The sequence below is a fragment of the Rhipicephalus sanguineus genome, chromosome 3, assembly GCF_013339695.2.
Source record: "Rhipicephalus sanguineus isolate Rsan-2018 chromosome 3, BIME_Rsan_1.4, whole genome shotgun sequence".
Classification (NCBI taxonomy): domain Eukaryota; kingdom Metazoa; phylum Arthropoda; class Arachnida; order Ixodida; family Ixodidae; genus Rhipicephalus; species Rhipicephalus sanguineus.
The window spans coordinates 177,530,154-177,556,231 of record NC_051178.1 but is presented as its reverse complement, the minus strand read 5'-3'; the positions used below and the strand labels follow the sequence as shown (position 1 = coordinate 177,556,231).

The window sequence follows — 26,078 nt, the reverse complement described above, 5'->3', positions numbered from 1 at the left end:
GCCGGGCAGGGCTTATTTCTGGCAATTTTCTTGACGCTACGATTAAGATGGACGTACGCGACACCGTGCCTCTATACAACCGAGGGCCCGGTGGCGCTTCCCACCGAATGAAACCCCGCATTTTTCGTTCTATAATACTGAGAGGCGAATCTTGATTGCAAGCCTATTTGTGCATAGACAAGGAGTATTGCTTGAAAAGCTGTTGTGGCTGCTCATCTCTACAACATCGGGAATGTTAAGAGCACGTTTCGGCTTTGAGCGTTTCCATGTGTTTACTTGTACGAGTGCAATTTCACTTTCATTCATTTTCCTTTATTCTTTTCTGCTTCTTGACCGAGGGGGAGGAGGTGGAGGAGGGGGTTTGTGGTACGGATTGCGCGTGTTCCCGTTCCGGACACCTGCCAGTTAGCCGCTGGAGGCACAATTTTATTCACGCCATGTGTTAAGTGCTGTCTGCTTCACTTGAGTACATACACTCAACCTATACCTGAAGACGCGGTATTTGGAAGCGAACACCTTCCCGGAACAAACGAGCTGCAATATATTGCTTGCATCGACGTCACTGAAACCGTCGTTTTGGAGCACGAGCATGGGGGAACGCAAAGTTTGCGATGGCACATTAATGACGTCCAAACATCACATACACGTACTTTCGTTATTCACGAACAGAGGCGTTCCGGCCACGTCGCTAGCGTTTTGAAGCTGGTTAACCGCAACTTGTTTGTCATCAAAGCCACCATCGTGCAGTACCAGTGCGCTCGGAAGCTGAGTCCATGACGTCAGGTGCAAGCTATCTATAAGAACTCGACACGCGTACCATTTTACGAAGAGACTCTGAAAGATTAGCGACCATTTTCGCCACACTCAACTCTCACATGTGTAAGAGTGTCGATAAATCTAAAGCGCGTAAAAATTTTTGTCGTCGTAAATCAAGCGTGCATCCCTTATTCATTTTCGCTCGCAGACATTGTTCCGTGAAGGTATGGGAGCGGCACTCCACAATGATAACGCCGCTTTTGACGCACTACTCACGGATCCCTCGCTCTTCGTTAACAAAGAAAGCGTGCACCTGCCCGCCGAACAAACACCTCCGCCGAAACAAGTCCTCACTGAACGCGCGCGCCCAGTATTATACAAGCGCACCAGACTCCCAAAGTCATCGGCTCATCGCGCAAAGAAAAAAAAAAGAAAGAGAGAAAGGGAAGGGGGTTGTCATCATGGAATAGCCGAAAGGTTGCTCTGAGTCATCAGGTTCTATCCGGCGCCTCGTTCGTTTTTTTTAATTGTTTGTTTGTTTGGTAAAATGACCCGCTTTACAACTGCAAGAATGGTATGTATTTCTATACTTTAATACGATCTTGGTCCCCCCCCCCCCATTTCATTAGGGTATATGGCATCATTTGTAGAAAGAAGAACGAACTAGCTGACTTTGAGAATTTATTGTAAATCCCAGGCGACGTGCTACACTATAATGTTTGGTTTGCGTGTTCTCGGGAGCCTCGACTGCCGATCGGCAGCGTTTTCTGACCGTGCTGAAAAAATGTTGCAGGGCCCCTCTAAGTGTAAGAATATGTTCTAACTTCCAGTCGGCTTTGTGCGGTCCGTAATGAAATGCGGTGGACGTGAGATACACTCATGGCAAGTGCGTATAACGGCTCTTCGAGAGATTTTTTTTTTTTTTCGCGCCGATGTTGTTGCTCATTTACGCATCCACCATTCCAAGGCAAAAATCCATTTCTGAAACCCGCGAAGAAAGGCGAGGACGTTTTCTAGCATGACCACAAAGAATAGCGAAGTGCCACGGCGGCAAAAACCGTTATTTCATGCAATCGAACAAATACGGCAACTTGAATAACAAGACAACTCGTATCTCACGAAGCATTAACCGCATTGTTAACTGCTGCTGCTTCGCAGCGAACCAGAAAAATAAGGAAAGAAAGAGAGAGAAGCGGTGGCCTGGCTGCCATTGTACTTCGTGAGTGGAGTCTCGACGTTCCAACAACTGCGAGCGATGTGGGAAAATGGCGCAAAGCAGAACTGAGAAGACAACTGTGACGAAAGCCAACGTTATAACGATATGGCATTACGATGCATGTCGCGACGCATTCGTCCTAAATAGTCTGTTCTTTTCTCTTCTTTTCTTTTTAACCAGCAGGGTGCGAGAGACAATGCCTCTGTAGGACGAAAAGAGGAAACAGAGCGGCAGTCCTCTCTCACCTCCATATATAAGCCCAGAGCCGTCCCTGACTGAGCTCCAAGGAAACGTTGCTAAATACAGGCTAAGGGGACGAACGAGCACGGCGTACAAAGTTCCAATGCCGCCACTTCACGGCTATATACATCGCCATGTGGAATAGGAGGAACGAGCATCGTCGCTTTTTGTTGTTTTTAACAGCGTAGTCATGAAGTTGCTAACACCTGCACGAAGCGCCACGTTTTAGTAAATATACGTTACGAAGTCCCCACGCAGCAAACTCAAATGTGTTATAGCGCACGCGATGACGTACGGACAGGAATACATGGGACATGTGCATTCTATGTCCTCTTAGATATAGGTTTCCTTTTAGTCGCGGGATCGAATCTCGGCCGCGAAGCCCGCATTGTCGATGGAGGCGAAATGCTAGAGGCCCGTGTACACAGATTTAGGTGCACGTTAAAGGACCCCCAGGTGGTCGACAATTCCGGAGCCCCCATGGTGTTCCTCATAACCATATCGTGGTTTTGGGACGTGAAGCCCCAACAACTATTATTATTAGGTTTCCTCTTATACGTTCAAAACAAGTCCAATTCCGATGGACGCGGGACGTAGTGTCCCAAGTACCCTAGGTGTGAGCGTATTTTTGCGTGTGCGCTGCATAAACTTCAAAAACGACCTATTAAAAAACCCAGCACAGCCACTCTGATCCCCCATCAAGCATGATTTCGACGAGCTCCCTTCATTCTCTTAAACATTACTCTTTTTTTTCTTGTATGAGAGCGACCTTAGTCTAGACACTGCGTAAAGGAAGAGCCCATTGGAGAAGATGAGGTCATTGAATATGAATGAATGAATGAATGAATGAATGAAACCTTTATTCCAGGGAAGAGGACAGCTCTCGGCCGCAGTTTGGGATTAGGTGTGCAAAGGGGTGGGGGTGAAAACAAAAATATGCTACTAATACGCTATATCCCATACGTATTCCTCTCATGCCCAAAACAAGAGGCACCGCCTGCTGTTACTTGTGCAGACAACATCGTCTGTAGCTAAGTGCATTACAATAACGCATGCGGCTGCCTGCTTCGAAAGCATTTTCTACGTAACTACAACGGCGCGTTGTAATGCAAAATAGACACACGTCGCGGACCTGTGATATTATAGAGGTTCCTGTGATGTCAGCGCAAAGATTCCTCGCTCTACACCACGAAGTCAATATATTTGGCGAGAAAATGACAAGAAATGAAAGCTCCCGACATGTTAGGGTCGTTTTTCTTGTGTACTGTAGCGTCGCCCGCTTTCTTCCTTTCTTCTCAGCCACGGAGTAAAAAAAGAAATTGTTCTCATCGCATAAGTTATGGTGGCGAAATGACTGCTACGTTGTGCTGAGTGGCGACGGGCGATCGGTTCCCGGCCGTGGAAATTGCGAAACGCTCGTATAGCACTTGAATTAGGCGCGCGATAGTATAGTAAAATGTTATACTGAAGCTTTTAATGTACTACACGTCGTCTCTTAATAGCCCAGCTCTTGCTTGGGCACGTTAAGCTGAATTTGTCTAATAAATAGTTCAGTCAGTCATGCGAGAAGGAAAGCCTACTCGGATGTTCAACTTTGAGTCGGTACGCCTCGCTTACCACGAGCGAACTTCTTTGGTTTTGGAGGAATCCGATGGCGGGCTATAGTTGGTAAATATTTTGATATGTACTAAGTATGTACAACGCGAAGAAAAGAAGGCAAAGGGAAGACACATAAACGGCGCGCCAGTCTATGTCGTTTATGTGTCTTCGCGCTGCACGTACTTAGTATATATCAGTGATTCGGCATTAATTACGCGCCCAAACCACGATGTGATTATGAGGCACGCTTTAGTAGAGAACTAATTGTGACCACCTGGGGTTCTTTAACACACACTTAAATCTAAGTGGGAATACACGGATGTTTCGCCTTCATAAAAATGCGACCGCCGTGGCCGGGAATCGAACCCGCGTCCTCGAGCCAACGGCAGCGCAACACTTCAGCCGCTAAGCTCTATACCAAGGTGCGATGGGCGAACTGACAAGCCGTACGTGATAACAAGACGGTTGAAAAGCACGGGGAAAACCCCTCTGTGGCGTGTCTGCGAGCTCCAAGAGGAATACTGGAAAGGGAAAAAAAAAAACTTCCTTGCAGAAGGACGAAAACACTATGGCATATTGCAGAGCGCAATCGCAACGTAAAGGGAAAGCCTCTGAATGCAAACAGCGACAGAGGAAATAATGCAGTAGCACGCGTCAGTTTATATTTTATGTGCGTAAACCGCCATGCGTGTGCGCGCTAACTACACGGCTTGCCCCACGCCAGGCTAATTTCCAGCACACTTTACCTGTCTAGATGAAATCCACGCGCAAAGTCCACAGAGGACACCCGCTTTCCCACTTCCCCTTAACTGACCTCTCTGTACGTACTCATTAAGAACTCCTCTTCGATGTTCATGTGTGACTTGGAGTTTCTCAAGTTTTCTCGGTAGCACATTACACATTGCTAACCGCGCATCTGACGAATAATATTTGTTGGGGTTTCACGTCTCAAAACCACTATATGATTATGGGGGACGCCGAAGTGTAGGGCTCCGGAAATTTCGCCCATCTGATTACCTTTAACGTGCACCTAAATCTAAGCACACGGGCCTCTAGCATTTAGCCTCCATCGAAATGCGGCGGCCGTGGCCGGGATTCGATCCCGTGACCTTCGGGTCAGCAGTTGAGTACCGTAACCACTAGACCACTATAGCGGCGGGTAGCATCTGACGAAGATAACAGAAGTTCGTTCTCATTAACGTGCTTGCATGCTTCAGGTTCTTTGTCTTTTCTTTTTTTACGGTGTCTGTCGCTTACTGTGACAGCCCCCTATTATGGCTTCCCTTATTTTACATGATGACTCGCACGATAAATTATGGCGTATTGTCAAACCTGGGGTCAGGATGAAAGCTGCGTAAGGTCACGCAGGGCTGTGGACAAATTAAAAACGTACCGCATACAACGCGACACGGTGGTTTAACGTGAAAGAGTCAGCACGTGGAATGTTTTTCATCGGTGTTCTGAACAGCTACATTCCATCGAATAGACAAACCCGCGAAAAAGGCACCTACAAACAGAAAACCATGGTAAGCTTTCAATGAGGAACTAACTGTTTACGTTCCCCGAGGTCACAGAGAAGAAGAAAAATGAAGAAACCATAAAAAAAACTTTGTTAACTACGTGTACAGCTGTTGCTGACGAAATATTTCTTTCTTTCATTCCGCACATATCGGTTACTAGAAACAACGGCCGCTTAAAGCGTGCCCGTAGGATGATAGAACATCGATTGTGTATAACCAACCATATATAGTTGGTGGGAGGACGCATAATATTACTTTTTCTTTGTTTGTTTTTAAGCCTTTATGCGCAGGTTTGTCTAGATACAGGCAAATCAAACAAAAGAAAAACGCCCTTGGCAGCTTCAGAAATCTTCGGAAGTATATAAGGGTATATATAGAAACAATCAAACACGCACATTCCTTAGTCTATGCATCCAGACCTGGCACTAAAGAATTTCTAATTGGTTGGTTTGTGGGATTCAACGTCTCAAAGAGAGTCGGGCTATATGAAATAATTATAGTTATTCAAAAAGTAACATCAGAATTTCAGTTCATATTAAAGGACCAGGGATGCCTGAAGCTGGTATTAATGAAGTGAATTTATATCATACTCTATAGTGAGTAGGGACCACCCTCGGCTACAAGAGGTCCTCCTGTTTGATATAGATCATGGTATCTTATATGATCTATACAGCGCGTGTATGGTCATGTGACTTGCTTTTGAAAGTATGACGACTCCTACAGGCCATTGTTCACATAGCATAGCTCGTCACTGGCGATATCAACGCTGCACTCAGTACGAAAAGTACGATACGCATTATTTGACCAGCGCTCAAAAGAATACACGCGACATACTTTACGTTGATGGCATTAATGTTTCATAAATGTTTATTCACTTCTCTCTCTATTGCCACTGTATAACGAGCCGTTCATCGCACCAGAACTTCACACGCATCGCCAACATATAAGAATAAATAATAAAGACTTGGGGGCACGCGATAACAATGTCCTTATTAAACACCCCGCCGTGTGATCCATTCCAAGTAATATTAAACTCAAAAAGTGGATAAGTTTCATGATACGCCGCCACATTTTCCACCACGAGAACAGATAACGCAAACCTTCTGGGCCTGCAGGAAAATCAAAACAAATACTACGGTAATAACGCACTTGAAGCTGTAGCTCGCTCTCTTTGGCAGCTCCATGGCTTTCCTAGATATGAAAAAGCGCACGGGTGTCTAACAGTTTGAATACTACATCTATTTAATCCCTGACGGCAAGTTCTGATGGCAGCACATTGTTTATGCAATTCCGAGATAACAGAAACATTCGCGGCTTAATACCGTGCACGTGCGTTCACATATTGGCTTGGCACAGCTTTGCACGCAAGCGAATGCGCAAGAGGTGCTGCAGATTCTATTAAAAGATGGCGTACATCTGGTAAAAAGAACGGTAGTAAGTAGGTCGAAGCGTATATAATGTCACTATACGCTAGCGCATGCAGTTAAGAGCATCGGAAGTATATGGTGCACTCATCGATCCACGAGCTTATACCTGCGTGTGTAAATGTCATTCGGTCTTCTAAGCAAAAACTGCATAGGAAACAGTACGGCCAATACGGCATCCCTGCACTGGGCGGTCTCATGCCATCAGCTGTGATAGCAGATCGTTTTCCTCTCTTCTTTCTCACATTAAATCTTTATCATTGCTTCTAGCAATAGCGCCAGATGCTGAAGAAAAAAATACCATATCCGCCTGAGAGAGAGAGAGCGAGAGAAACATCATTGAATAAAACAAGACTTTAGGCCCCGTGGTTGTGGCCTCTATAGTGCAGCGCAGCTCACTGGTCCAGTTAAGCCCATTTTCTGTTCTCATTCTCGTCCGCAAGCCGCGTCTCCCGTGTTCTAAATCCTGTGTTCCAATAATTGTACGCAAGTTATATGTGTCAGACTGTCTGGGCACATCCACGTGACATGCGGTGATGTTGGTGAGTCCCTGTGCCGCGGGTATTCGTCAGTGTGTCGAGTGTGGTTAATACGGCTAAATGCTTGTAGGCTTACGTACTTGTGTACCTGGGTTCGGCACCAACTCCTCGCGTGTTGGCTGTTAAACATTGGTTGCGATAAAGGCTATTATAATTCACGGTTGTTAAAGTCCCAAAAGCAACAGTGGTTTTTCAAAAGACGCCGAATAGTTCTGACAGCCCGGAGTTATTCAATGTGTCCCTTAATCGGCCGCAATAGTCGGCAATCTTCATAAAATTACATCGACAGGAACGCGTTTTTGCGCTGCGTGTATATTCGTGTTGTGAACGCGCGATATACCGTACTGACCTTGATCTCTCAAACACGATGTGTGTGTGTTGAAAAAAAAACGCCTTGAACTCCGCTGCGAGAAATTTGCGTACCGTCCATTTTTGACATCATGAAAAATCGTCAGCATGAGACTGCACCGTAGAACTTAAAAGCTAAAAGGTCAAGCATTGTTTTGCGAGCTAGCAACAAACGGCTTGGAGCTGCGAAGAAAAATAAGCGAGCTTTAAAGAACAGTGACAACGAAAGAAAAACTATCGACTGACAGCCTAGAGGTATGCACGATATTCGTGCCCGAAGGCAGTGTTGCAGGTGCGAATCAGATTTAAGTACAGACGTAGTGTGAAGTGCAGACCAGCAATGTTTAACGAAGTGCCGCTTTCAGAGCGCGCTCCACGTTTTGTTCCGCTTATCTCGTGCGCTATCTACAAAGCGTTTATGCATAAACGTCCCGTGCTCCCTTATGGGCTGCAGAAATAAGCGTAATTTCTCTCTCAGTGAGCTCTATTCAAACGCTTTGGATGCAAACTTTTTCTACAAAGCGTCACACAAATACACATGTGGACGGCCGAGCCGAATCCCGTCGCCTTGACAACCGAAACTGGCTTGTTGCTATTTAATAGGATAAGTCACACTCTCCGCCACCTGGAGCTCCGACTCAGTCACAAAGGCATAACCGTTGGACCCAGTACGAAAGCGGTCGGTGTCGATTTCTACACAGCGCGCGAGACCACACTCACCTGTACTAGCAGTCGCCGAGAGCCTCCAGCGTAGGTGCACGCTGACGAATAAAGAGGCCTGGCGTTGGGCGCTAGCTAACGCTAGTGCGGTGTTATCTCCCGCAGCGCTTGTAAAGGAAGCAGCTCGCTGCAGCGGTCCTTCCGTCAACGAGCAAAGGAATAAAAAAAAGGGAGCGGTCGTTGCACGAAGAGCACAATAAGAAAGAAAGAGCGAACGAAACGGCCAGGAGGTGCGAGAAAGATGGCAGGAGTACACCGTGAGTCGACTCAATCTGCACTTCCACTCCGCTAGCGAGGAACGTGCACCTCCTCACTCGATGTCGACTGCTAGGCGTTTCTGTCGCTGGCAAGCAGCATTCCCTCATACAGGCCTCCCAGAGCAAACGTTTTGTCAAACGCGCACGACGCAAAAGTGCACTGCGGTCGTCTCCTTCTGAATACCTAATGTATACCACGTGCGCCTAGACGCACAGCCGTCGCCGCTGGGAACACGGCGATTAAAAAAAAAAAAAAAGAAGACTCGTTCAGCTGTTGCTAACAGCGCGGACGAAACGGAAGAGGCAGAGGGAAAAAATAAAGAAGAGCTGGGAGAGGAGAATATGATGCAATTGAAAGAGAGGGAGGGAGTTTTCCGCCGTACCCCTCTTGCAGAACAGCTGTTGCGCACTCGTCGCGGCGGGCGCCCTGGCTGCAGCCGGCACATACACCGCTCTGGCGTGCATTCAAGCCGATAACAGATAGCTCGCGCGCTGCAGCATTTTCTCCCGGAATGGCACAATCTCGAGAACTCTCGAATCGACATCGTCACGCAGGAAGGAGTCTTTGGTTGAAAGAAACCTATATGATTACAGGAGCCCCAGTTCGGATGGCTTGATATGCAGCGGTCAGTCCCGTTGCGACAAACTCTAACCTAAATCGGCCAAGATTGGAACTCTCTGTCGCTGCAGAGCCCGACTTCTGCAGTGCCCTTGACGTGAACGATTGTCTACATGCAGCATCAGAAGTCAAGGGCATTGTACTAAGCTGAAAAGGGCTTATCGCCAGCAGACCAGTCTGCCTATATATCGTAGGGGGCGCGTTATGCTGACCGCATGAAACGCACTTCATTATCTGCCAGCCGGTTCGAGGAGCATAAAACATTTTGCTTCGTATTTCCAGTTTCGTCCCAGAGTCCCAGAACACCTTAACCTTTCAACTTTTTCTCCAGGCTCTTCATAAAAATGGAAACTTGAGCGAGTTGGTAGGCGTTCATCTTTGGTTGAAGCAGCACACACAGGACGAGGACGAAGAGATAGGAGCACAAACGCTGAGCTCCCATATCTTACCTCTGTCAGCACTTTCGTCTGCCTGCAGTCTGTCGCTCGCCTGGATGTACCGCACGAGTCCGATTCCGTTCACTCCGTCCAAACGAACACGTTCTCACGTCAACCTTTCTCAAACGTCGTATTCCTGAATGTGAAGGCGATCTAAATCACGATTTTCGCTTCTGCGCTTTGATCTGCTTCGAATGTCCTCTTTCAAGCAACTTTGAGAGACGCTTAGAAAGAAACCTTGAAAGATTTCTTTCAATCCACTTTAGCGGACTCTCTGTCTTTGGTTGGTAAGAAAAAATAGTGTGCACTTCTGTGGACCATAAACGACGTTCGAATGCTATCCAAAGTGTGAAGCCTGCCATGCTGTGATAATTGACACTACTATTTCTTGTTTATCAAAGTTTTATTTTCTCTCATTACTTGCCATATATAGATAAATTATTACAATATCAGCGTTCTAGAGATAGAACGCTGATTTTGTGATAATAAGGAGCTAACATCCTTATGGGTGTTAGCTTTTCTTGTGGTGATGTTCTGTGCAAACAACTTTATCAGGGCGTTTAAAGCCGCAGTTTAGGTGTATCATGCGAAGGAACTCCTCTGTCGCTTACACACTAAGAAACAGTTGCGCCCTATGAGGCGTCCATTTTGTCCCACGACAATAATTGTCATCTACTTTGAGTGCTTAACACTGCGTCCCCTGCATTTTGCGATCCCGAACAGCGTACGCGCTACCAGTGTAACATGGCAACAGGAAAGTGGCGAGCGCCGAGTTTTCAAGAAACGCAAGCAATGTAGACGACGATTACTGTTATAGGACAAGAAGGTTCCAAATGATGCAAACTGTTTTTAGAATATAATGTCAAAAAGGATTAAGTCACCCTCGTACATGAATTTTTCCGACGTCTGCAGTCAGCTGAACAGCTACTTTCTTTAATCTTTCTCTTTTTTTGCCACCATTACTATAGGTAGGTTGCATCCATTACAGATACATGCTTATATGCCGTAATTGCAGGAGTTTTCAAAATCATATAGAATGAAGTTATAAATATGTAGGTGCGAATGAAGAATGTCACAGCTTCGTCGCAATGGCGAAGCAATGAATGCGATAGCAACAAACTGGAATAATATACGAAGTAAGCCCAACAGCTCACTTCTTTAGCATCCTACCTGACGCAACTCAGCAACGCGCCAGTGTAAGGTAACGCGGCCGCTGCAGCGAGCCAAGCGGCCTTAGTGTTTTCTATGGCTTCAACGCGAACTTTGCGATGAGAACACAAAACGTACAAAGGTATGAGCCGTCCGCTTGTGCCTGTCAAGACAAGGTGCGGGCGACCGCACCCGGTCGATCAAAGTAAGCAGTTCCTGTCGGAGCCATACAGCCCTCCATTCGGGACATCCACCTCCCCATGCGCATTTCGCGCGACGGAGATGGCCGGCGCGTTTCCTCTGCGCTTGGTCCCCGATCGTCGGCAGCCATAGCACGCTTTCACTCGCACATGGAATATTTACGACGCGCGGGACACCACGGCAGCCCTCCTTTCCGCCTCACTCACACCTCGTTTTAGCACTTGTCCTCTCCTTCTGTTCTGTTTTGTTTGGGGGGATATGTACAAAGCGTACACATAGACGCGCTAAGGTAGGCAGTTGCTGCTGCGAAGAAGACCACTTGTCAGATGGACGGATGGATGGGGCTGTAACCTTTTGATCGGGCAGCGGCTCACCCACCTAGCCGTAACACATAGTGAAGTGCCAACTCTGTGTTGTGAAGGATGGATGAATAAACTTTATTTTGGTCCCTCGGAACGCGCCCTATAGCACGTTGCGGGCCGCTCCCACGTCGGAACAGAGAGACCAAGTCTCTCTGCTGCGTCGTGGGCCCGTTGGACTGCCCATAGCTGTTCTTCGAGTCCGGAGCTGCTAACTAGCCTCCCATTTTGACGGCGTGATGACTTCGCCGCCGCGTAGCGCGGGGTACCACCAGAGCATATGTTCTAGATTCGCTATATCCACGCATAATGAACATGCTGTTGGTTGTATTTCTGGATAAGTCTTGTGCAATAGCGCGAGGTTAGGGTACGCCCCGACCTGAAGTAGCCTGAGTGTCAGAGACTGTGGTCTGCTTAATTTTCTGTGTGGTGAAGGGTACTGTCTCCGCCCCATCTAAAAATGTTTGGTGAGTTCGTTATACGAGGTGGGAGGGTCCCGATTCTCCAAAATCTCAGCGCCGCGCCCTCCGGTATCTACGCGGTCTACTAGTCCTCGCGCAGCTTGTGGGCCGACTCACTGAGATTGAGAGGGGCTCCCTCGACCCCACACACTCGTCTGTGTTGTGAAGGGCTAAATTTTATTCCTGCCTTAATTTTACCACCAATCAGATAATCTTTTGGGTTATTTCTATCTGCATAAAGTCTATTTTGCCTTCACTGTCCCAAAACCCCAATGCTTTGAAAAACTCAGCCCCATTGCCTTGGACTCTATAGAGTGAAGCCCTTTAAAGAAAAGTAAAAGGTGTTCGGCCGTTTCCTCCTCCTCTCCACACGCACTGCACAGTGTGTCTATTCCTTGTTCGGTACGTCTTAGTCCGCAATACTCCAGTCCTGGCTTCAAACAACAGAGAGCTACCCAGAGAGTTATGCAGATCTTTTCCTTGGCGATTTCCTGTTTGAAAGATATGTGGGTTTGCAGTGCTGATTTCGTAAGCACCCCTATTTTCCACAGGCCCCTCTACTTTTAACATTTTATAGAAGTAAAGCTACATCACCTGGATTCAAGACCACTGACAGAAAAGAAGATCTTGGGACGTTGGCCTACAGTCTCGCATATTTGCAAGGCCACGAAAGCTCTCTTGTGCTTCTTGAGGACCACCGGACTTCACGAGCGCCTGTAAACTAACAGCGCGAGTTCGTGTTGTGTAGTTTCAAGCTGTTCATCCATCTCTTTCTTACTCTTCTTCTCTACCCTTTCCTTTCTATTATTCCCCCTTCCCCCACCCCAAGTGTAGGGTAGCCAACCGAGCCAAAGCTTGGTTAACCTCCCTGCCTTGCCTCTTCGTATACCTCTCTCTCTCTCTCTCTCTCTCTCTCTCTCTCTCTCTCTCTCTCTTAACCGACGATTCTTTTTCGTTGGGTACCCTGCTGTTGTCTAAGTATTTGCTTGACAATTTTCTGGTTCGGTTCCTGCATTTTGTATCGACATTCCTCATGTACAAATAGCTGAAAACTTTCCTAGCCCGCCGCTCCCCCCCCCTCCCCCATTTCTCTTAATCGCTCCTCAAAGTCTATCGTGCTACTAGTTTAAACGTTGCCTACAGCGAAACCTCGTGTTCAAGGATTTTCCATTCTTTTTTCTATCACTGACAAGAGAAGAGATAACCATGACATCAAAGAATAGAAGGAGGCTGAAGACGCATATATACATGTCTGGGACAATTTTATTTCTTTTGCAACGGCTGGGTTGACGCAAAGATGAATCACTTTATTAAGTCCAGTAAACTAGCATTGAAATTCCTTGTATGATCTCAGCCTAGTGGAAAATTTGCGCACACCACACGAAGACACAACGAAAGAAGTTCACAAGGACCAGCGCAGACTAACAACTGACCTTTATTCCATAAGAAAGCAGATATATAAATTACGGAAAGCACCTCATAATCACTGCGCATGAGCAACACGGCACCGTATATATTCCTTTACATAAACACGAAAAAGCCACTAACAGAAATGATACACTATCACTTCTTGTGTGGTGTGCGCAAATTTTCCTCTATGCAGCCAAACCAACTAGCCCGCGATTCCGCCTCATTGATGTCAGCAGCTGTTTCAAAAATATATATTGCAGGTTTGTAGGGAATGACAAGGTGTATAGAGAAAAAAATTCCTGAACACGGAAGGACAGTTGGATGGTGCAGGTAGTTCAGAATTAACATGTCGTAATAGACGTTACATCAATGGTGGTGAGCCATATCTTCTGAACAGCCCCTTAAAAGAACCCGGACCTTTGTTTTTATTTAGGGTTGTCGCTTTTCCAGGTACACGCGTATAACACCCAGTTCTGTCGCCACCTTAGTCATGCTTCTTTTTTTCTTAATGGCGCCGCGTCTCCGACACGAGAATGTGAATCACTGCCGCGCATACACACACACACACACACACACACATGGCTGCGTCGCGCGCGTCACACGGAGTGAAATTGGACGCAGCAGCGGTGAGACCACGTCACCGGCAGGCTTTTGGGGGACCGCGAGCTCAAGGGGGCGGGCATTCCATGGGGACGGGTGATGAATCGGGGAATGGACTCTCATTTTCCTCCTTTGTCCCACGTGTTGTTGCACAAAACGCGTTGGCGTTTTAGGTGCGCACGTCACATTAAGCGTCAGCGATGCAGTCATCCTCGAGAAAAAAAAGGACAGCGAGATAACACGAACAGCGCTTGTGTTTGACGTTTAGTCGCTTAACTGCGCTTCCTTCGCGCTGTTTCCTCCTCCTGATATTTTTTTTTTTAATTTTTGTTCAAGACGAATACACAACGACTCGCCCAGTTCTGGTCATACAGTTGTAATGCAATCAGACGTTTCCTTATGCCCTGCAGTGTAGCCGTTGCTCACATCGAGCACCCATGGGCGCGGCCACTTTCGATCATACGACGACATGGCGCACATCAAGCCTAGGTCAGCCCTCAACCGACCTCTAACTGCCTGTTTATGCTGGCCGGCAAGTCACGGCGCCGACAAACTTTTAGCAGTGCCGCTTTATCGTATCGTAAGTATACGGAAACACCGCGCGGTCATGGTCGGCACGTAGTCTTTTCAATCTGCAACACCTCGCTTCAGGGACTTTGATCTCTTCACGTTACCAATACGCAATGAAAAATTCGCAGGGCTAAAACCTTTCAAAAAGCTGCGTGTCGACCACGACGGTTGGGTTGCCGTGCTCTTGCCGTTCGCTCTCTCTTTCAGGTATCCCAGGTGTCGCGGATGCAAAAGTTGCGCAAGCCAACATGGCTAATGACACAGAGGAAGAAATAACTAGGAGAGAGTCACACAGACAGCCTCGGCAAGCGAACTCTCTGCGAAGACATTCGCTTCGCTTTTTTTCATCGCAGTATCAGTTCAATGCACGTAACCTCTGAGACAAAGAATATACTGGCCAAACATTTTTCGACTGAACTAGCGAAGCTTTGCCCGCAGAGGTATGTGGTAAGCCAACCACGCTCTCTTGCGTGACCCACGTCTTTGAGGAGAGGGAAGAGAATGGTTAAAGGGGCGCTATTGTCTGCAGCCATTCGGGAAGTATATGGAAGTAAGGCTCCCACCTAACTCTTTTAGTATCCGATACGGCATAACTCAGCAAAACGCTGGCGTAAGGAAACGCGGCCTCTGCGACGAGTGAAACGACTTTCGTGCTGTCTATCCCTTCAACGTAAATTGAGCGGAAAAAACACAGCACGCACAAAGGTATGAGCCGTCTGCTGATCACTATCGAGATAGGGCGCGCGCGACTGCACCCGGCCATGGAGGAGCCGCTGACCCAGCCGTTCAAAATACGCAATTCCTGCCCCTCCTCAGGAGCCCCATGGACGTTTCGCTCTACGAAAGACGGCTGGCGCGTTTCCTCTCCACTTGAGCCGCGATCAACGGCTGCCCTCGGACGCTTTCACTCGCACAAAGTACATGCGACGCGCGGGGCAATGCTATATCCCTTGGATTTTATACGGAACTTCGCTGCGACGGCAGAAATGGGCCTGGAGTGTCCATAATGGCTATCGCATTAAAAAGAATAGAGATATAGGAGAATTTGAGCCAACGTGCGGAGCGGGCGTCCGCACTTCTGCGAACTGCATCGATCACGTGACCGATGAAGACCCTTGTGTGGACTATACTACTTTTCGGTTTCTTCGTGTTGCGCAATACCCTCCTCAATTTTCTTCCTCGTTCTGGCACATGTTCCCCCATACTGAAAGTTTTGGAGATGCACTGAAGAGGCAACACAAAGGTGTTTGCTCAATTCTGCCTGCGCTCTTTTTGCCAGCGACTGTTTTTAGTCATTCGATATGGTCATGTTTGCCGGGTGCGCGCGTGAACCCATGCTTGTCGATTAGAAAGCGAACGTTTATTGTAACGTATACGACCAAGAAAAACTGCTCGTCTCCGCGGCTTTTTTTCTTTTTCTTTTTTTTTTTTTGCGAGATTGCCATCTATCAATGCTTCGGCTTTCTAGCGATACTGCGAGTATTACAATTGGGGACCAAGACTTTGGTTCCCCGAGTTGCCTTGGGTAGGTCGCTCTGGGTTCAGGGGAGTAGCACAGTTTGAGAATAGGTGAAACGAAGGCAGCGCTACGAAAGACGGCTGGCGCGTTTCCCCTCCGCTTGAGACGCGATACGATTGAGCCGCGATGGAGCTTCGCCATCTCCGCTTGAGCCGCAACTTGAAACCGGATCATGAGTACTCGATCCAACGTAAGCGTTTGGTCGAGTACTCAAGATTCGGTTTCAAATCTTTCAAACGGCGACCGCGCGGCACTCGCTTGTTTATTGCCCGCAGGGTTGTGATCACAGCTGTTCACAGACGGGCGCTAGTACATACAAGATTCCTCGGCGCGTGCAGCTACACGCGGCAGGATAAGCCGCCTCGCATTCGTCTGGCAAGTTTTCGGATGCAACTCAGCGAAGGCAAATAAACATTACATAGGTGGCAAAATTAGAATGCATAAGCTAACTTGCTCGGTAAACGCGCTTACTTTTTTCAGATTTGCGGTATCCTTGTGTAGAAATTGCGCCATGAGCGGTTACGTACTGACTGCAGCACAAAGCTCTTCTTTGTTCCCTATGCAAGATTTTTCCGTGACCTGTGACCACAGAGCGATGTCATAAAGATGCTTCGTTGCTGTTTAAATACTTCACGCACTATGTAAATGGAATCTTCTACGGTGTAGTACGACGAATGACGATGATGTACGACGAACCAACTCGCCCAATCTTCAACAATTGTAGTGCAAACGCATGTATAAAGCTCCCAAGTCAGTCATGCTTACAGCCCGGCAAGATACAGCCTGTGGGTGGCTGCGGCTCGTAGCCGCGTAGGGTTCTCTTGGCTATCTCAATTTCTCGTCGCTCGCCGGGCGATCAAAGACAGCCTGGGGACTCACGCTGATTTCCTGTTTGGGTCAACGCGACTGAGAACGGCCCAGAAAGTCGCATACGATGGCATGAAAAAAAGGCCGGCAGATCCCACGCATTGTGGGAATCGATGTAATGCGAAGCAGCCAGCAAAGAGCTGCATACATCGTCTTGTATGTCACTAAGGAAAATGCGTGTCATGGTTTTCATGTTAACTCCTATTATTTATGTTCGTCACACAGTAACGTCGCGCAATACCAACTTCGGGGTAGATCAAGCTAGCGAAACGGCCGCCAGCGCCCCATGAGCGTGGCACGTTAGTCATGCTGTACATGACATGCGTGTCATGAGTTTCATGTTAATTCGTGTTTTTATGTTCGTCACACAGTCACGTCGTGCAATACCAATTTCGGGATAGATCAAGCTAGCGAAACGGCCGCCAGCGCCCCATGAGCGTGGCACGTTAGTCATGCTGTACATGACATGCGTGTCATGATTTTCATGTTAATTCGTGTTTTTATGTTCGTCACACAGTTACGTCGCGCAATACCAATTTCGGGGTAGATCAAGCTAGCGAAACGGCCGCCAGCGCCCCATGAGCGTGGCACGTAAGTCATGCTGTACATAACATGCGTGTCATGATTTTCATGTTAACTCGTGTTTTTATGTTCGTCACACAGTCACGTCGCGCAATACCAATTTCGGGGTAGATCAAGCTAGCGAAACGGCCGCCAGCGCACCATGAGCGTGGCACATAAGTCATGTTGTACATGACATGCGTGTCATGATTTTCATGTTAACTCGTGTCATTTATGTTCGTTACACAGTCACGTCGCAAGATACCAATTTTTGGTGTATATAAAGCTAGCGAAACGGCCGCCAGCGCACCGTGAGCGTGACACGTAAGTCATGCTGTACATGACATGCGTGTCATGATTTTCATGTTAACTCGTGTGTTATTTGTGTTCGTCACACAGTCACGTCACAAGATACCAATTTTGGTGTCTATCAAGCTAGTGAACGGCCGCCAGCGCACCATGAGCGTGGCATGTAAATCATGCTGTACATGACATGCGTGTCATGATTTTTATGTTATGACTTGTGATTTATGTTCGTCATACAGTCATGTTACGCCATACCAATTTTGGTGTACATTAGATTAACTAAGCGACCAGGAGAGCACAAAGTCGTAGGCGGCTAGATAGATAGATACGCTCAAAGTCGCAGAAGTTCGCTAAGAAATGCTTCGCATTAAAAAAAAAAAATGGCGAAGCTTGCACTGTTACAAAGCAAATGCGAGGGTCCTGGGCCAGCTGTCTCCAAGCGAGTTTTCCTGCTACTTGGACTCCCCCCCCCTCATTTCGGAGAACGGATTTACCTACACCTGCTGTCTTTTCCCTGAACTGAGCGCTTCGGCGGGAAGCTGGCTGCTACACGCGGGTCCCCTCCGTGGGACGCGTATTTGCATCGAGTGTGCTTTTGGCTAAGGCTGGTGCCTTTGTTCGTAAAAGGATTATCAGTTCCCCGAGGTGGCATTGTCTCCCTCCCCCCTTTTTCTTCCGAACTGGTCGGACGTAGAGAGTGAGAGTGTAGTGGTCCCTGGCGTGCCATCCTGGGGGCGGTGACTATGTGTCGAAGAGACGGACTCTCCAAAGGCGTGCATGCTTGTGATTGGACGTTTGCTAGTTATGCAGCTTCAAAGGCATGCTCATTTGTGATTGGACATTTGCTGATTAAGGAGTTTCCCTATCTTGGGAATGAAGCGTATTTAAGGAGCAGCAGAGCGTCTGCTCGGGACGGATCGATCGGACTAGATGTCGTTCTGACGATCCTGTCCTCTGACGAGCCGGTCTCTCTGCTTCGGCTTCCTGCTGTTCTGGACATCCCTGGGCCTGCGGTACGACTCCCGCCACTCAGGACCACGCTACCCCCTGAGTCCGCGTCGGCCAACGTCGCCGCTCGTAACAACTGGTTGCAGCGGTGGGATGGATCCGAATACCCGGTCGTAACACTGGATGGCAGCGACGGGATTCTGCTCACGACAAGTCGCAACAAGCTCGTGCCAGCATCGGGATCGTCTCCGCCGAGATCATGGCTGCGGGGTGTGGTGAGTGCTTGACTTTTCTTCACTGAGATTTTACCAGGCTTTGTCTCGAGTTTTGTAGGAAAGGTGGTAATTTTGGGTAACTACTCTACGTTGACCTGTGCATAGGAACGTAGCGTCTTAGTAGTAGTGAAGTTAGCAGCACTTGCAGCAACCATGAATCTGAAGGCACTGAAAAAACCGCTTTTGCTAGAGTTAGCTAAAAGTCTGGGTTTGGATGTTCGAGAACAAATGAGAAAGCCAGAGATTATCGAGGCTATTGAGAACCTTGAGGCAGACGACGACGAGCTCTCAGAGTGTCTAGAGCTAATTGAGGAAAAAAGAAAAGAGAGGCGCGAGGCTGAAGAAAGAAATGAGAGGCGCGAGGCTGAAGAAAGAAAAGAAAAGCGCGAAAAGCGAGAGGCAGAGGAACGCGAAAGGCGTGAAAAGCGAGAGGCGGAGGAACGCGAGAGGCAGGCTCGGGAGCGAGAACATGCTCTCAAAATGAAAACACTTGATCGTGAAATTCAGGCGATTAAGTGGCAACTGGCACAATGTCAACTCAAGATTTTCGAGATAGACGAGGACATTGTGTCTTTTCTCGTTAAGTTTGAAAAGGTCTGCGAAGATGTTGGTGTTAAGGCCGAACCATATAGAGCGTTTTTGCCGGCGTTTTCCCGGCGTTTCGTACGCCGGCGTCCCTCGACGTCGACGCTACCGGTGACGGTGGCCGAAACGTCCACCTCTGGACGGTCCAGACATCACGGGCGGCAGCGTCGACGCCGGAAGCAGTTCGATGGACGCAGAACCAATCAGCGTGCGGCTGGCAGCGACTTCCGCTACGTAACGGCGTCATCGCTGCTGCCAAGATGGCTGCCGCCCGCCTCGGATCTAATAAGTCGTCGCCGTGCACTGTGTGGCCCTTAAGTTCTCAACTGATGCTTGTATTTGACTTAGCTTGTTCCCTAGAAGCTTCGACAGCAAAGCGATCGTGATATCTTTGAAGTCTTTCCTAGTGCCGTACTCAAGTTCATCGGTAGGCTTAGCAGGAATGAGTGTATTGGCCGAATACGTGGCCTCAAAGATGTACGGCAGCTTCAAGCTCAGAGGCCATATATTACAAGTTTGTGCTTCTTCTTAATGCCAATAGCTGGCGCTACAAGTCAAATAAAAAAAAAATAGACTTTTCGGTGGCGTTGTGTCACTGTGACTCGTTTTCTGCACCACAGAACTGCTAATGAGACATAAAAGCTATAATCAGGAATATATCTTGTTGGTCCATTGACGGAAACTGTACACTGCTTTACGAGGTGTCAGGTTCATTCCCTCTGGTCACACTGTGTGACGCTGAGCTAACGCTCTTCATATGGTTTGCCGCCCTCTCTGACGGCGTTGATGCGACGACGCCGAGGGACGCAACGCCAGGAAACGCCGGCAAAAACGCTCACGTTGCTGCCGCGCGAAATTACATGCGCTTTGGAGCGCTTATCCACGGAGGAAGCGCAAGACTTTGATAAGGCCAAAGATGCCTTGTTGCGCCACTTAGGTGTTTCAGGTCCGACTGCGAAAAGCCGAAGCAACAAAGACAGCGCTGAAGCGCTTGAGGATGACGCGCGCCGTAAAGCACTTGAAGCTGAGACCCGTCGCGAGGCGCTAGAGGCCGAGGCCCGTCGTGAGGCGCTTGAGGACGCCAGGGCGATAGAGGAGGAAGCGCGTCACAGAGCGCGAGAGCAAGAAGCCCTTCGCGTGGCGCGAGAGACTGAGGTGCTACGCAAAGCGCGTGAGAAAGAAGCGCGTAGCAAGGTGCTAGAAATTGAGGCCCGTCTCAAAGCACGTGAGGACGAGGCGCTTCGCAAGACGAAAGAGGAAGAGGCACTTCGCGTGGCGCAAGAGGCCGAGGCGCTCCGCAAGGCGCGTGAGGATGAAGCGCGTCGAAAAGCGCTAGATGAGGAAGCGCGAGAACAAGAAGCACTTCGTGTGGCGCGAGAGACAGAGGCGCTACGCAAAGCGCGTGAGATTGAAGAGTGTCAAAGGCGCGAAGAGCAGCAGGCCGACTTCGAAGGCCAGAGAAAAGGGGCTATCCACGAAAGCGATAGAACGCCCGAAGCTGAAGAGACATCTCAGGGCGAGCTGGCTGACTTAGAGGGTGTCGGGACTACCGTTAGGTCAGACTCAGAGATACCTAGTAACGGCCCAGAGGACAAGTCAGTTCAGCCGCTTAAAGTATTAGCAGCGAAGGTCGAAGGCAGCGCACTTGAGAGTACTAGTGCCGAGACTATGAGCGCTGCGAGCCGTTCGGTGAAAAAAAGGCGCCGACGCAAACGAAAGGCGAACGCAAAAGAGACCAGTGGCGGTAAGCGTGCTAAAGCGCTAGCCAAATGCGACGACCGCATTCTTCGAGACGCCAAGATAAAGGCTAGGCCTGAAATCCCAAAAGGGCGTGCTAGGACAAGTTCCAAATTGAGAGTCCCGCGGAAATCTAGATCGGACGTGAGGCGCGTCGCGAAGAAAAGAATTTCAGTGAAATTCAGATGCCGAAATCTTCGCCTGGTCTCATCCTTTTCACGGCCTAGTCGAGGCAGGAGCGCAGCGAGATGTCGCGTACGCCGGAATCGTTACAAAGGCTGTCCCCCACCGTGGCAAAAGGCTGACGGCTTAACCCGGAGGGGCACAATGGGCAAGCGATGCCCTTTGTCAGAATCGAGAGGCCGCGGGTCAAAAGTCGCCGCTACTGAGCGCGTCGGACAGGTTTGTTCTTTGTTCATTTGTCGAGACCAGACCCCTCGAAATCTGTGGATTGCGCGTCTCCCCAGAGCTCGTCTGAAAGGGCGCCGCATGCAGATAAGCAAAGTGTAACGTTGAATACCAAGAATTTATTTTGTATTAAATTTTGGAAATGATTTTTTTTTTGCTAATGTTTGGTCGCCGGCTGATGAAGAAGGAATGCCGCTATGTTTTGTAAAATGTTCTTATAACTGTTAGAGCTCATGTAGAGAGCTGCGAAGTGTTTTAAAAGAGATGTAGGCTGATTTAAAAGCCTTCGTTTTAGATACCCTTGTGGCAGCTAGAAACATAGCTGGTAGGGCTCGAGTAGAGGAGAGCTGTTCGTAGTGGTTACAGAGATAATGTTAAATGCCTCTGTTTAACGTGCTACTGATTTGTTTTGGCGTTACGTGCTAGTAAGCGCGTCAGTATGGTTTTAACTTTTCACTTTGTATAATGGTATACGTGGGAGTTTGATTTTAAGTTCTATTTAGTATTAAGTTTGAAGCACTTTGTTTTCATAATGTCGTACTCATTTGCCAAGTTTAATGAGTGAAAGGGTTTTAGCCAAAGGCTAGCGTTGTTTGCGATTCAGGGAACTTGATGGCGTCGGGTACTCTGGCTTGTGTATTTAGGTTCATTTTTTTTGTGACAGGTTTACAATTGCCTTTTTTTTTTGTTGATGTGGTCGTGCTTCATCACGACATGTGTTTGTGGATTTGAGCAGCCTATTTCAGGTTTGGTTGTTAGAATTGCTGCTGCTTTCGAGAAGGAATGTTAGCCAGCAGAGCAAGAAGTTTTTCTCCCAATTTGGACGACGCTACCAGATGTTCGAGATCACCGGAGGTGGCAGAGGAATGCAGCAGAGCAGCATCGGGGTGTGCACGACTTCGGCATACCAGCATTGTTTTCATCGACCTCTCCCCACAAAGGTGGTTGACCTTTGTACGTCGAGGTCTCGGCCTGCCGCCGCGGAAGCTGTTACAAAGCAAATGCGAGGGTCCTGGGCCAGCTGTCTCCAAACGAGTTTTCCTGCTACTTGGACTCCCCCCCCCCCCTCATTTCGGAGAACGGATTTACCTACACCTGCTGTCTTTTCCCTGAACTGAGCGCTTCGGCGGGAAGCTGGCTGCTACACGCGGGTCCCCTCCGTGGGACGCGTATTTGCATCGAGTGTGCTTTTGGCTAAGGCTGGTGCCTTTGTTCGTAAAAGGATTATCAGTTCCCCGAGGTGGCATTGTCTCCCCCCCCCTTTTTCTTCCGAACTGGTCGGACGTAGAGAGTGAGAGTGTAGTGGTCCCTGGCGTGCCATCCTGGGGGCGGTGACTATGTGTCGAAGAGACGGACTCTCCAAAGGCGTGCATGCTTGTGATTGGACGTTTGCTAGTTATGCAGCTTCAAAGGCATGCTCATTTGTGATTGGACATTCGCTGATTAAGGAGTTTCCCTATCTTGGGAATGAAGCGTATTTAAGGAGCAGCAGAGCGTCTGCTCGGGACGGATCGATCGGACTAGATGTCGTTCTGACGATCCTGTCCTCTGTGATGTTGTAAATAAACTTCTGTTAAGTTTCCTCAACGCCGGTCTCTCTGCCTCGGCTTCCTGCTGTTCTGGACATCCCTGGGCCTGCGGTACGACTCCCGCCACTCAGGACCACGCTACCCCCTGAGTCCGCGTCGGCCAACGTCGCCGCTCGTAACAACTGGTTGCAGCGGTGGGATGGATCCGAATACCCGGTCGTAACAGCACTAAGCACTACGCCGCGCAGGCCTTGAAACAACGAAACTGGACGATTCTGAAGACTAATCTGGTTGCTTCTAGGTGTCGTGTCTGTTACACACAGTCATGACACGACACGGATATCCAATCTCCAGAGACAGAAATTCGCGCTGAACCCAAGCGTTTGCACCTCTCATATAGTGTTGGGCTAACTGTTGCCGTCTTGCTTTTCAGTGGACCAGTGGTGAGTGGTGGGATTTACCCATTTTCTGTGGCACATACCCGTTTATGATGATGACAGTTTTCTGATAGGCCACACAAATTTCTATGGCACAACCCGTTTATTTTTCGAGATAGGGTCGGACACATTACGGCTAGCTTGAACAGCTTCGCTCTTAAAAACTATGTAATTTTATGTAAATTATGGGACTCATATTGACCACGTCAGGTCTGTGTATCCAACGCACGCAGTGTACTTCAAACGTGTATCAATGGAAGCATATGCGTACCTAATGCACAGCACACGTGCATTTCCACATTTTGCCCCCACCGGAATGCGGCCGCCGTTACCGCCATTGGATCCCGTAGCCTCCGGTTTAGCAGCGCTAAGGCCCCCACCATAGGCGTATCTAACGGGGGGGGGAGGGGGGGCAAGGGGGGTGCCAGCCCCCCCATTGAGAAATGTTGGGGGGGCCGAACCCCCCCCCCCCCCACTTTCGACAGTGGTTATTGTCGGCTGCAGACTGGGAAACTAACAAGTCAGACAAAGTTTTACTTGAACGCAGCAATAACGTAATTTTCCAATAAAATTTGTCCTACGATTCTGCTGTGACGACTGTCCTCCGTTTGCCATGACCACGCACTGTAGGCTACCTGCGGTGCGTCCTGGCGTAGCAAACATTGCGTCCATCGATGGCGATGGGATATGACGTCATTGCCTTCCGCGTGAACGCAACCAGCGCCGATTTCTCAGGAGAAATCTCGAGGCCTTGTTCTCTAAGGTACGCCGATACTGAATTCGCTGCTTTTTGGAGCCTCGCACGTACCTGAGGGCGTGTTACACCTGACGTCCAAGCACAAATATCATCTGCATAGAGAGATATCTGCACGGAATCTGGTATGCGTCCCTCGGAGGAAAAACGTGGGGCACATCAGTGCACGCGATGCTGCAGCTATACAAAACGCTGTTTTTGGGATACCTGCGGTATAGCTTGCCGGTTCTGACGAACGCTTGCAAAAGCAGTATACGCACGATCGAAAACGCCCAGGGCCAGGCACTCAGAGTTTGTCTTGGATTACCATGCTGCACATCAACAGCCGCAACCATCGCAATTGCCAAAGATCATCCGGCCACGGTGCACATTACACTGGAGGTGCTTAGAGCTCACATTAGGCACCTTGCTCGCGCCCCTGCCCACCATCTTGCTTCGCTTCCAGAAGATCGACCGAGTACCTCCTTCTGTAAGAGAATATTGACTTACCGAGAGTGCCTTCCAACAGCCTACACGCCTCCGGAACGGATTCTAACACCCCCTTGGTGCTTGGACCGACCAAAACTGCTCTTGACAGTGCCGGGGATTCGCAAGAAGGCGGAGCTCTCGTCGCCAGCTTTGAAGCAGATGACTCTACTCATGTTGCACGAAGATTACAAAGATCATATTAAACTTTACACGGATGGCTCGACAACTGTTGGAGGATCTGCAGGAGCTGTGATCTTCCCAGCAAGAGCCGAAAACATACAGTTTCGAACGTCACACAAGACAACATCGACAGCCGTGGAGCTTGCGGCACTCCGCAGCGCACTCCGCAGGATTTATCGAGAAGCGCCACAAAAATGGGGCATTTTTACTGATTCGAAACCAGCTCTGCAATGTCTTCGAACTGCTCTACGTCGTGGGGCTCAAGACCAATTGGTGCTGGAAATACGACAACTGTACCATCAACTAATAGACGAAGGACATGCTTACAGTAACACTGTAGACATGCTATAAATTTTCAGTGGTTGCCAGGCCACTGCGGCATCATCGGTAACGAGCATGCCGACGATGCAGCTAAGAATGCTCACGAAAATGGCGTGATAGAACCTATCCCACTGTCAAGAAGCGACGCAGCAGCAAAGATTAATACGCTTGCGCATGATGTCGCAAGGTCTATGTGGAACACGCCCGGTTTTCTCCACACCCGTCTTCACCGCCTGGATCCATGCCTACGACTCAGCATTCCATCTGGCCTGCCCCGATCCGAGACGACCCTTCTCTGCCGCATGTAGCTTGGGGTGTCTTTTACGAACGCCTTTGCGTGCCGCATCGGAACGAGAGACAGCGCTGCATGTGAATATTGTGGCAATGACGAAACCATTGAACACATTTTATGTCAGTGCCCTCAATACAGCTCTGAGAGACAATCCCTCGCAGCAGTGTTTGCTCGCCTCGACGACCAGCCGCTCTCTGAACAGTCAATCTTGGAATGTCGGAACGATCGAGCTTCACGCCAGAAAGCAACGAAGGCGCTGATGAAGTTTCTGCGAGCGACCCGCCTCGTTGAACGATTGTGACACTCCTGTGTGTGTGTGTTTGTGCTTCCCTCCCTCCCTATGCCATCCCTCTCTTTCTAACTTTTCTGTCTCCCCTTCCCCAGTGCAGGGTAGCAAACCAGATATGTTTTCTGGTTAACCTCCCTGCCTTTCCGCATTACATTTTTCTCTCTCTCTCTCTCTACC

At 48.8% G+C, this 26,078-nt stretch overlaps 1 protein-coding gene across 1 annotated transcript in view; it reads right to left on the bottom strand.

Moving 5' to 3' along the window:
* Window positions 1–8,436, bottom strand: part of LOC119387730 (sodium/potassium/calcium exchanger 5-like) — a 46,589-nt gene extending 38,153 nt beyond the window's left edge. The window contains exon 1 of the mRNA XM_037655213.2: window positions 8,363–8,436. The gene's annotated coding sequence lies outside the window, so the exon portion shown is untranslated. The remainder of the gene's footprint in view (window positions 1–8,362) is intronic.
* Between the last annotated feature and the right edge of the window lie 17,642 nt (window positions 8,437–26,078).